This window comes from Myotis yumanensis, unplaced genomic scaffold (assembly GCF_028538775.1).
Source record: "Myotis yumanensis isolate MYYU_CA2020_CCGP unplaced genomic scaffold, mMyoYum1.0.hap1 SCAF_1, whole genome shotgun sequence".
NCBI classification, from domain to species: Eukaryota; Metazoa; Chordata; class Mammalia; order Chiroptera; family Vespertilionidae; genus Myotis; species Myotis yumanensis.
The window spans coordinates 22,212,224-22,225,149 of record NW_027223752.1 but is presented as its reverse complement, the minus strand read 5'-3'; positions in this window follow the sequence as shown (position 1 = coordinate 22,225,149).

Here is a 12,926-nt window from a genome sequence, read left to right as displayed (position 1 = left end):
GAAGCTTACCTGATAGAGGAACCTACAAAGAGTCAGTGTCACTAGTAACCAAGGAAGACACAGGTTATACAGGGTTGATTGACACAAGTGATTGGACCACATAGGGCCTGCAAGCTTTGCAAAGGATTTTGGTTTCTACTTTTAAGTCCCAGGGCAGACATTTGGGGTATTTTAAATTGCAGAGTGATATGAACTTATTTATTAAGTGATTGTAATCAATGCCTCTTTCACCAACGTAAATAAATTCTCAGAACAGAGAGTATGGATTTTCTTCTCCTTTCTCTTTTTGTTCTTTTAGGTTCTTACTCTCTCTTTTGTGCTCTTTGCCTTTCTTTTTTTCCCTGTTTTTTCTCTCTCTTGTGTTATTTCTAAATTTATATCTATTTCTTCCTCCCCAGTCCCCTTTCTCCCTTCATCAAGCAGCACCTGAGATACATTATGGCAGAGATTATTTTAACTGAGCAGAATAGAGCTGTAGACCCCACTAGAGGTCACTTCTGACCCACTGATGAGTCTTTGATCCTGCAATTTTGCCTGGAATTTATAACCAACCCAAGGCACACTGTTTCTTCTGTCTCTGTCTTTTCCCACCTTTATGACCCCCCACCCCCAAGTATCCAAGTCAAAGGCATTGTGGTCCACATCCTCTCTGGACCAAAGCCACCCCAGGAGCCAGGCAGGCTATCAAAACAGGCCTGCCCCGGGTGCTCTGCTTTGTTCAGAGGAGGCTGGTGCTCTTGAGCCGGGAATTTGGCTCACTGACAAAAGTGGCATCATTCTGTAAAGTGGAATGTCACCGGAAAGACTGTGATTGTACAGGGAATGCCTGGGCTGTCTGTCTGCCTCTCGCCAGAGGGCCGTCTGAGGGTCCAGCAGCCAGGCTTCCTGGAGCTTCCTCCAATTGTCTTCACACAGAGTTTAGTACCCACTTAAAGGCATGCAGACCTGCCCTCAACCTTCTGCTGAAAAGTGAATCTTCCTGTGATTTATTTCCAACTTGGTTGCTTTGGAACCGACAGTTTTATTCATTGGAGAAATTTTATTTTACTAGGCCAGATGAGGCACCGAGGACAAGTGGGTCCCTTTGGCCCTCTTCCCCTTGTACATTCATCTGCATATATTAAAACGTGCCCGTACACACTGTCCATGTGCACACATATATCTGTCATCGTGTCTGGAGTGAAAAGGTGAGGGTAACCTTTACACACATTTCATTCTACCAGTTGACTGCAGATACCCTGGCCAGGTCAAGAAAGCAAGTCTGCTTTTGCAGATGAGTTAGTGAGTTAAACTTGGTGATCTGAAAGATTTATCTTCTGCTTTTCTTTCCTTGCATGCACATTGCTATTCTAAACTTAAATACATTATCTTCTGAAAGGCCATGACCAAATTATCATTGTTTTAATGGTCTGGCACAAATGAATCAATATGTCAAATTAAATATCATCTTCTTTTATTATGCATTGTTTTACAGGCTACCATGAAAATTCACTAGTACTGCCCCTACATTTTACATTTACTATTTAATCTCAGATTTATGAATCTGAATCTCACTAAGATTAAATGAAGACTCACGAAAGTTACATGTTTAGCATACAACAGATCAAGAACCAGGTATAAGAGGTGAATTTAGTTCAAATTTAATACCCTTTACTCTACAACAGGGTCTGTGAGTTTTTTCTGTATAGGACCAGATAGTAAATATTTCAGGCTTTCTGAGCATATGTTCCCTGTGGCAATTACTTAGCTTCGCTGTTATAGCACAAAAATAGCCACAGATAATACCTATATGAATGGCTGTTGCTGTGTTCTGCCATATAGTTTTATTTATGGACACAAAAATATGAGTGTTTCCTAATTTCCATGAAATATTATTCTCCTTTTATGTTTTACCCATGCAAATATGTAAAAAGCATTCTTAGTTCATTGTCCTTAACAACATATATGGCAAGTGAGATTTAGCTGGAGCTTGCAGAACCATGCGTGGTTGGAATTATGATTCTGTCAGCTGAGTCCTGAGTTCATTTTAGTCCCAGAAATGGGGAGGTTAAGGTTTCCAGAGCAATTTTCATCATTTTAAGTCATCAACTGATTTTTAGGGACCTGTCACCAAGAATTAATTTCCATCACAATTTATTTTAAAACAATAAAGTAAAAATATTAATTGAATTGATGTATCTTAATAAGAGCAGCTGACTCATATTTTTTAAATAAATATGTAATGAAGAAATAGACTTACAGAAGAGTATTCTTCATAGATTCTATGAACTTCTGAAGAATTCTCAGAAAAAAAGTGAAGGAAAGAGAGAATAATCTTTTGTAGCCCAGTCATTATAATGAGTCAATGAATTGGGTATTGTAGGCACGGATGGAAATATTACGTAGGCTGTATATGAAATCAAACTTCTTCCATTTCCAATTATTTAAACCTGAAAAGGGCTTGTTGATAGTTACTCAAGATAAAACAAAAACAAATTGTGTTTGTTAATAATTTTGTAAAAGGTTACAAACCAGACAAATTGCTCCAGGATTAGGAGTTGACTGGTGGTGGAAAAGGAATCTCTCGTCTTGGAATCTGATCCTTAAATGAAGAGCAATCAGAGGCATTGGTCAAATCAAATGGAAAACCAATAAGGAGGATATACTCCATTGAAACTTTATCTTGTTCTTGTTAAGATAACAATTTTGAAACATAGTTTCTATATTAATTCTTATATTTAGCAAAAAGTAAACATTTTAAATATTCAAGTAAAATATGTCTATATAGATGCTCACCTAGGTTAGACCACTCCGTTTGGGAGGCTGATGATAGGATTAAGAGCAAATATAGCTGAGTGATGAGTGATAAGGAGGTGAAGAAAATCACGGGCTTTTTGCTGTTACCAGTCTTCAAGTCACCCAGTATGTAAAAAAAACTGGATTTCTTCAATTTCTCCTCTTGATCGATCCAGATTGTGTCTACCTTCAAGGCCTACTCAACTCCTGATTTTCCCCAGAGACTCCCCTAATTATACCTGCCCATGAATCTATTTGATTTCCATACACTCTAACATTTATTTAAAGACCATAAAGATAAATGTATATAAATTTATTTCAGTATTTTTCTCTCAAAAAGATGTAAACTACTTAAGGAACAGGCTTACGGCACATACTTAGTGTGAATTTCTTGTGGCTCTTCCACAGTAGGTCATTCTTGGTTGACTGATGAATTTGTTTTCAAATCCCAAAGGGAGGAAAAACCCTACTTGTCACACTGTCGGTGGAAAGTAATCTCTTACTTCTCTAGCCATCCTCCAAGAGCTGACTCATGGGATTTTCCATTGCAGAACTGAAAATATTACTGGTACTTAGGAGCATTGGTAAGTGGAAGCATACCTGCTACTTTGAGTCAGGAAATCCATGTTATTTCCTATTGTAAAATGTCCAACTTTGATTCCTTAGGGCAGTGGCATCTCTTTATTCCCTTCTCAGTCTATGAACATTTATTTTAGCCACAAAACAATTCTTGAAAACCAGCAGCATCTTACTCAGGAAGCTTTGTCAGTCAGAGCCTGGATCTAAAATCAACTCAATGGCAACTCAGAATCGATCCGCAAATCAACACCTGCCGACCTGCTCGGCTCTGACAATGAAATGTGGAGCTGCTCTTTTACATTCTATATGTGGAAAATGAGGTTTTAAAGATCTCTCTATCTTCCTGGATTTATCTGCCTCACATTTTCTAGAAATTAAAACCCATTTTACTTAGGAGGAAATTACATTGACAAAATTTAGAGTAAAGATGTAGCTATATAATAATAAGAGTAGTTAACATTTTTGAGTGATAACTTTGTGTTAGATGTTATGCTAAGCAATTTATTTCTCACAACAGCTCTGAAAATCAGATACTATATAACCATGTTCTATTATATAAATAACTAAACTGAGGCTCAGGCAGACTAATTAAATTGACTAAGATGAGACAGCATCTAAGAGCCAGAGAATGAATATAAACTCAGGAAGACAGACCTTGTAGCTTGTGTAAAACTCATAGAAGAAAGCAGTTGAATGAATCATTTAGAGATGATTGATAAAGATGTTAAAAGTGAGTCGTGACAGGCTACTATAAATGAGGCAATGGTTCTTTGCCTGGAAATGTGGATTACAAATGGGATCAATTGTGCAATAAATGAATTTTTTGTTTACATGTGATTTTTTTTTTTTTTACTCATTCAAAACATGTTTATTGAGCATATACTATTATCCAACAGAGCCGATGGCAAACAAAATATACACGGGCCCTCCTTCATGGAACTTTTAGTTCATCTTCATAAAGATTTTTCCAGGTATTAGAAATCATCTAATCCTTATTCTCATGGATTTTCTCTAAAGAATAGAAACTGCCTGAATATTGACCATAGATGCTCATGCCTTTGATCACTTCACTTACCTACCTGGAGGAAACTTTGCTAATAGGTACCTTCTGTTTAGACTACTTCACTGCTAGCACTAGTGTGGGTATATGGCCCCTGTGTCAGTAGGGTTCCATCAGAGAACAGAACCAATAGAAGATATATATTAAGAGTATTGTAAGGAACTGGCTATGTGATGGAGGGGACTAGCTAAGGAAGGCTGAAACGTGTAAGGTAGAACTTTAAGAAGGGCAGGCTGGAACTCATGGAATGAGCTGAAACTTCAGTCTATATCAGGAATTCTGGAAAGTCTCAGCTCTGTTCTAAGTAAGGCCTTCCAACTGCTTAAATCAGGTCCATCCCGTTTATCTGGGGAGTATAGACCAGCCAAGTTGATGCTTCAAAATGACATAATCCCATTTTAGATATAACTCATAAAATGTAGGATTCTTTAAGACAAATTCCCAGTGGAATTTGAACATTCCTTTGAGTTCTTTTTCCTAGAAAGAGTGGTTTCCAGTCTTTATGAAAATAATTCCCCAGGATAAAAATGTATTACTAAAAGGGCAATGACATTAGAGTGGCATAGCCTGGACTTAGGAGTAAGATTTGAACTCTGATTGACTCAGTCATACAGTGTAATTTTGGACACACTTAAACCTCAGATTCCTCATCTGTAAAAAGAGATGTAACCCTCTGTGCTTTGAAGAGAAAGTATGTGAGATTTTGAGGTTATGTGTTTTTTGTTTTGTTTTGTTTGTTTGTTAGCATGGCTGGGTATTTTTTTGTTTTTAATTTTCATTGTTGAAAGTATTGAATATGTCCCCTTTTTCCCTCATTGACCTCTCCATGGCTGGGTATTCTTAATTAAACACCTTTTATTAGAATTCATAACCTTTGTTTCCATCAGAATTCTAGAAGATTCTATGTCAGTAGTCATGGAAAAGGACCACATCCAAAAGAGATCTGCTTAAATATGGCTTTGTCTGAACATGTTTAGTGATTTAGCATGTCTGTTCTTCTTTCTGTAAAATATCTCAGTGGGGCCCCTGCTTTCCCTTGCCACTTGCATTATCCTCTTCAGATAATAATCAGCTCCAAAGTTATCACAGTCCACTATGTTCACTATTTCCCATACAAACCACTCTTTCTCTGAAACATTTTCGATTATTCAAATATATTTGATCACTACTCATAGTCTACAATGAAAGTCCACTCAGTATACACTTTCTCCCTTTTATATTGTATTTCAAAAACTCTACTTATAGGTGCTGTGACTTAATCACACTGAACATTTACAAATTATCATGTACTTTCAACCCCAATGCATTTTTACAATATTTTATTTTACCTAAAAAACCTTTTTTATTCTTTTTTATATGAAAAATTCTCCTGATCCTTCAATTTCAAGACAAATTCTGGGTGATGATTCATAAACCCAGGTTAGGCATTGATTCTAAGGATATTAGAGAAGGTTTCACATAAGTAATATGTCTTACAATCTTTTCTGCAAGCATTGTGACTTGTATTATGTCATAAATAATTTATCTATCTATCTATCTATCTATCTATCTCTATCTTAGATGGTTAATTTTATATGTCAATTTGGCTGGATCACATGGTGACCAGATATTTTGCTAAACATTATTTTTGGGTGTGTTTGTGAAGATGTTTCCAGGTTTGAATGGGTTGACTCAGTAAAGAAGTTTGCTCTCCGCCATGTGGATGGCATCATGAAGTCTGTTGAGGGCCTGAATAAAACAAAAAGGCTGAAGGAGGAAAAGTTCAGGTTTTCTTGCCTGATTGCTTGATCTGGAACATCTATAGTCTCCTGCCCTCTTAGCTCCTGTTCTCCAGACTTTAGACCCAGGCTAGAATCTGTATCATCAGCTCCCCTGGTTCTCAGTACTTCTAGCTTTGACTAAATTAAATCTCTAGCTTTCTTGGTTTTCCAGTTTGGAGACAGTAGGTCATGGGACTTCTCAGCCTTTATAATTGCATTTATAATTGCAATTTATTATAATAAACCATATATATATATATATATATATATATATATATACACATATACACAAACACACACACACACATACCATGGTTATGCTTTTCTGAATTACTTTTTCTAATAACTGTTTATATATCATCATTCCAAGTAGGTTAGGAAATCATTGAGGAAACAATCTTGTCATTTTCACCTTTATATCTCCTTCACTTACACTGGACCTAAAAGAATGCCTTTAAATGGATGTTTTGCAACTGTTCTTTGAACTAAAGAATGAATCTTTCTTATCCTACTCACATCTCTATTTTATTTGCCAACTATCCTGCAAACATCTACTCATCTACTTAATGAGTCTTTCAGAAATCCTTGATATACTGACAACAAGATTACTGATTTATAAGGTTCAAAATCAATCTCTTGCTACTTTATTAAAATTTTGTATGTTTGCTTATCTTGGTATTTTATGATGTCTTGAAATATTGAGAGTATATCAGTAATCTTAGCCACAAATTATTTTAGTGTGTAAATGGCCCTTGAACCTGGAACTCACTAAATCTGTTGCTCTCTTACAAACATCTCTCTAATGCTGGGATCAGTTTTCACTTAAGAATTTGATTTACGTTTCTAATTATGAGGACCAATATCTTTAATGGAAATGAGGATGGAAAACTCAGAGGTAAGTAGTGCTGCCTTCTCTGTCCAATCTTTTTTATCCTTTACATGCCCCCAAAAGCGATGATTCTCTTCATATCTTCCTTACCTCCTCTCTCTCTTACTCTAGCTCTTTCTTCAAACTACAGATGATTGCTGACAATGGTTCAATCTCAAAATGTTTGACTTTATGATGATGCAAAACTTATATGCATTCAGTAGAAACCATAGTTCTAATTAGAATTTTGATCTTTTACTGGGCTAGCATTATGCGATGGATTCTTTCTGGTGATCCTGGCCCATATCAGCAAGCCACAGCTCTCAGCCAGTCATCATGAGAGTAAACAACCCATATTCTGCAGTGTACTGTGTTGTCAGCATTTTTTGGATACTGTGTTCTTAGAATGTTGAAAGTAGGCTAGAATAAGTTATGATGTTCAGTAGGTTAGGTGTATTAAATGCACTTTAATTTAGAATATTTTAAACTAGTATGGCAATGAATAATTGCTTTCTTCCAGGAATGCAAATAAGGTTCACAATGATTCACATAATTGCACAATTAGGCACACTCAGGTTGGCAGTTTATTTCTTGATGTACACTTTCAGCAAACTACTACAGTAAACTGTTCTGGAAAAATACCAGTTTAGCTTTTGATCTGGAAACTCAACTGCCAAATGCCAAAGGTCTTATGCCAAGACATTCAGCCCATTCCAAGCTCAGCTTGGCTTTGCATCCTGGTTTGGGGACGGGATCATGAAATACACCCAATGTATTTATAGGTTTCACTGTTTTCCTACTGAACAATCTCCAGAATATGATATTTGAAGTGTACAAAAAATCAAAACCAAAAGTGATTTTTCCCCCCTTTGGAATTCCCTATGTCGAAGGAAATTTTCATATGGTATTGTCACCTGTTGTTCTATCATGACAAAAGTTAAATTCATATACAAGAGTGACAAGTTAGCAAATCTTTCTGGCGAGAAACTTATCTGGAGCCTCTCATCACTGAGTTATTGTCTTTGTGGAGTCAAAGATGTTGCCCTGTTCCTTCATTCTCTGGCATTGATTACACAGCATCCTGCTTCAACTAAAACCATGCTTTGACTCAAATAACAGTGGCATTACCTATAATGCTGGAATAGAAAAAAGGGTGTGTGTGTTTTTTTACTGAAAATTTCTTTACCAGGCATGGCAATTATTACTATGTTTATTTTACCCTTGAGAAAAATGTAACTAAATTAACCTAAATAATGTCTTGGAAATTACACATATCTGAGTACTTGCTTTGTTCTAGATATCCTTTGCAGCCTTCAATCACTTCTTCCATTCATAGATGGGTTGAGACTGACTTCGGAGAAGTCAAATTTCAATCTTGCACACTGAATTCAAAACCATATTGGAAACAAATGTGACCACTTGCTAGAATAACAACCTGGTGTTATTTTTTCCATATGCATTTTCCTCTATTCTTCTATCCCTTAAGCCTGACGTTTGCCATGTATGACTTTAGTAAGCATATAAAAAGATTGCTCAGATTGTTGCGAAATGAAAACTTAGAAAGCAGCACAGGTGGCTGAGGAGATATCAGAAACATAACAACAGAGGGCTGGCCCACTGATTGTGATGACTGACTCCCATAACGTGAAAGTGTCTATGAAATATTATTATTTTCCTTTCAGAAAACATAGTGAAACATATGTGAGGTGTACAAATAAGTTATTTCTCTCTGATGATTTTGAATATCAGCAGAGATGACTATAGAATTATGCAGAGAGCAATTTAGCATTGATGCCCAATTCTTCGGTTTTGATCTTCCCACATCCATAATTGGTCTTCTCAGAGCCCTCACTTCGTAAGCCACCTGACCCCCAAGTTCTACAGAAATGTCCTTGTTCTCACAGGAATTTCAATCCTATGAGAGGTGCAAACTAGTATTTGCAGACATGTTTGCTGGCCTTTGTGGAATGAGTGCATAATAAATCACTCTCAATGTCTATGCAAATCCTTCAGGAGCCAGGGAGGATTGAGTAATCTGTATGAAACAGGCTTTACTAGTCTGTGGTTACAAAATTATGTCCCTTCTATATTTTCTGAAAGACCTCAATTTGTTGCTAGGGCTCCACTTTTAAACAGCCTAGAAATTGGGATTTTTCGGTAGTATTTTGAAAATTTTTTAGCGTGGTCCTCATTCGTCCCCACAAACTTGTGCATCAACTGAAATCCGCCCTTGGCATCCTTTCTCTTTATATCCTGCATCTCACTTGGCCCACTCACTGTGCAAGAATGTCAGTGGCCAAAGATACCAGTCCAGGTGCTTCCACCAAGTCCTTTCCCGAGCCTGGCAAACATTCTGGTTCTATGAAAAGCTAAGGAAACAAGCCTCCTCTCCAACTCCGTGCTACCTTTTCTTACCTAGGACTTGAAGCAGGTCACAGTCTCCCCCAAGTTATTCAAAATTCATCTTAAACAGCTACACGATTGCAGGCTTTCCACTTCTAAGACTAGACAGCCAATGTGACATACTTTAAACATAAAGATAATACTGAATGAAAAAAATGTTGAAGAAGCACTTTAACATACGATTTCATTATATTAAAATCATTCAAAGCAAGGCTACATGTGCCTATGAAAATGTACTTAATTTGCTTATGTTAAACATGCACAGGGGACTGGGGGTAAAAGCCAGACTCATGAGATGGAGATGGTGCCCTTCAGGAAGTGTGGGAGGAGAATGTGTCTGAAGGTTTCAAATAAGGAGCACTTTTACTTTATCTCTAATGTTTTATTTCTTCAGACAAGATCAATAGTGACATCTTTTAACTAATATGTCCACATGTCAAAAGTCATTTATTCTGGATTTTATTTGCACGAGACCAATATGACATAGTGGGTTCTGAAGAGGTCGCACCTGAGGTTCATTGTCACCTTGAGCATTCATCAGCTGTGTGACATTGAATTGAGTGCTTAGCCCTCTTGGGCCTAAAGTGTAAAATGGAGACAATAATAGTACCTACTTCATAGACACCATGAATCTAGCAACTATATGTGTTAAAAATGGGGCAAACTCTCTTGTACTGAAATGCCTTTTAGGTTTTGGGAAAACAATTTGCTTGTAAGATTCATAAACTAGTGGAGTTCTCTCTTGAGAGAATGTAGTGGGTTTTAGATGGATGTAACCCTCTGTGCTTTGAAGAGAAAATATGTGAGTTGAAATTCAGCTGCTCATGCTGTCATATTCAGATAGAAACTTAAAAGTATTACTAGCAAAATATTTTTGACATCTTTCAGTCTTAACGGGAATCAGGAAATGCTGCCAATATAGTGAACATGTCATTCTTATGAAATTTTATCTTTAATCATGCCCATTCCAAAGCACAGTTTCCTGCCTCTTATGTGCATGACCTGACTCCAAATGCTAAACTACCAGGTTTTATCTAGTTCCAGCAAAGTCACCCACCTGCTTTTTGAATTCTCCTTAAAGCAAATATGCATATGTTCCCAAAAGGATGGCCTCTCTGGGATCACAAATTGTGATCTCATACTACATCAATTACATGGAACCGAGTTTTGTCCAAAAACATGGGCAGTAGATTATTAAAGGTGTAGAAATATACTAATCCTATATAATAAAGAGGCAATATGCAAATTGATCCTCACTCCATCACACCATCACAAGATGGCTGCGCCCCCCCACCAGGCAGGGTTTGATGGGGGACCAGAGGCTGCGCCCTCTGCCTGGCGGGGCTTGACTCAGGTGGGGTTGGCTGGGTCTGGCTCTCGCCCAATGGGGGTGGGGCCGGCCGGGTCTGGGTCTCACACGATTTCGAGGTGCATGCAGGTGGGCGGGGACTTGACTCTGTGTCCCATGCCATGCTCCAGACTCTGACAGGAGGAAGATTTTAATATACATTTTACAAATTTTCTTTCATTTCTGATACATCTATTATAGAGAAAGGGCAAATAGCAATATTAAAATATTTCCTCTAATTAATTCCCTTTTAATGTGCATGGATTTCGTGCACTGGGCCACTAGTATACTAATAAAAAACAATTCTGTCATTAGAGAAAAGTGGATGAACTTGGATGAATAAAGTGCTATTCATATTTGGGATTGTAGAGGTTTCCTTCCTGGTGTATAAATCATTTAAAGTAGCATTATCAAGGAGCCCACTAGTCAATGTATGACACGTAAGCAGTAAAATTTAAAACTCAATTGAAATGGAGTAAAATTTTAAAGATGGGCTTATCCTGATGGAAGCAAGAAGAGGGGAAGGAGGAGGAGGAAAGGGAGGGGAAGGAAGAGGAGGTAGAGGAGTGTAAAAGAAGAGGAGATAAGCAAGGAGGAATTAAAAGAGGGAAGGAGAAAGGAAAGAAGGAAATGGCCTTAGAACTTATAGAGGAGAGGTGTATAAGATGACACATATTAATTTCAACCTGACACTGAATAGAAAATTTTCAAAAATTAGAAGAAAAAAAAAACTTTATATGTAGAAATGGCAGATGAAAGTCAGTATAAGAAATATGACAGTGGTCAATGTGAAATGCTATCCTATATAATAAAGAGGTAATATGCAAATTGACCCTCAAGCCCTTGCATCCCAAGATGGCCACCCCCATGTCGTCACAGGATGGCCACCCTTACGTCGTCACAAGATGGCCGTCCCATGTTGTCACAAGATGGCCACCACAAGATGGCCACCCCCACATTTTCACAAGATGGCCACCCCCACATTGTCACAAGATGGCCTGCAGGAGAGGGCAGTTGGGGGGGGACCAGGCCTGCAGGGGTGGGCAGTTCAAGGGGGGTGGTCCAGGCCTGCAGGGGAGGGCACTTGGGGGTGATTGGGATGGCAGGGAAGCAGTTAGGTGTCAATCAGGCCAGCAGGGGAGAGGTTAGGGGGTGATCAGGCTGGCAGGCAGAATGCGGTTAGTGGCAATCAGGCAGGCAGGCAGGCGAGTGGTTAGGAGTCAGCAGTCCCAGATTGGGAGAGGGATGTCCCAGATTGGAGAGGGTGCATGCTGGGCTGAGGGACACCCCCCACCCCCCAGTGCATGAATTTCGTGCACCAGGCCTCCAGTAGATAATAAATCTTGACTATACATTCTTAGTCACCCAGAAAAACAGCACAAGGGTCTGAAGAATGGGGTCCCCAAATGAAAGTAGAGTGACCCCCAAGGAGTTGAACTTGCTAAATCAACATAAACTGAGTTCTCTTAAACATATGCAAAAACCCTTAGGGGGCTGGGTATTTCCCAAACCAAAGTTAGCTCTTAAATGAAAAAGCAAGTAAACTCTGTCTCAGTAAATTGGCTAATATTTTGAGGAGAGAATATGTCAGTAACTAGGTGGTGGTCGGTGTGTAGTTTTGAAAAAACAAACAAAAAAAAACGAACCATAGAGGGAGGATTGGACAGCTTTTATCATCACCTCCCCTGGGAGAGAACTTCAACCCTGAGAAAGACATGTGGTTGGATGGAGACTCTATGAACTATTTCTTAAGCATTTCCAAATGACTTATTTTTTGTTCTTTTTGATACAAGAAGAACATTACTTTGGATGACACCTTATTTGACAGGTATAGTGAAGGAAAAGACATAGTGTAAGGTAAAATAATTATTTTTATTTTACTTCTTCTGTATGTAGAATTGGCAAAATAAGTAATAAATTATAGAAAAAGTATGTCACTAGCTTTTTCTATTATCTATGTGAGGTTCCTATCAGATATATATTTCATTAAAAAGTTACTCCAATGCCATGATTTTTTACTTATCTCTAAATGCTTTTTATATTTGTTATTGTTTTATTTCTTAAAACATTTTAAAAATAGAAAAAGTATAATGAGCCCCCATGTTCAAATTTCAATAATCATTAACCTAATCA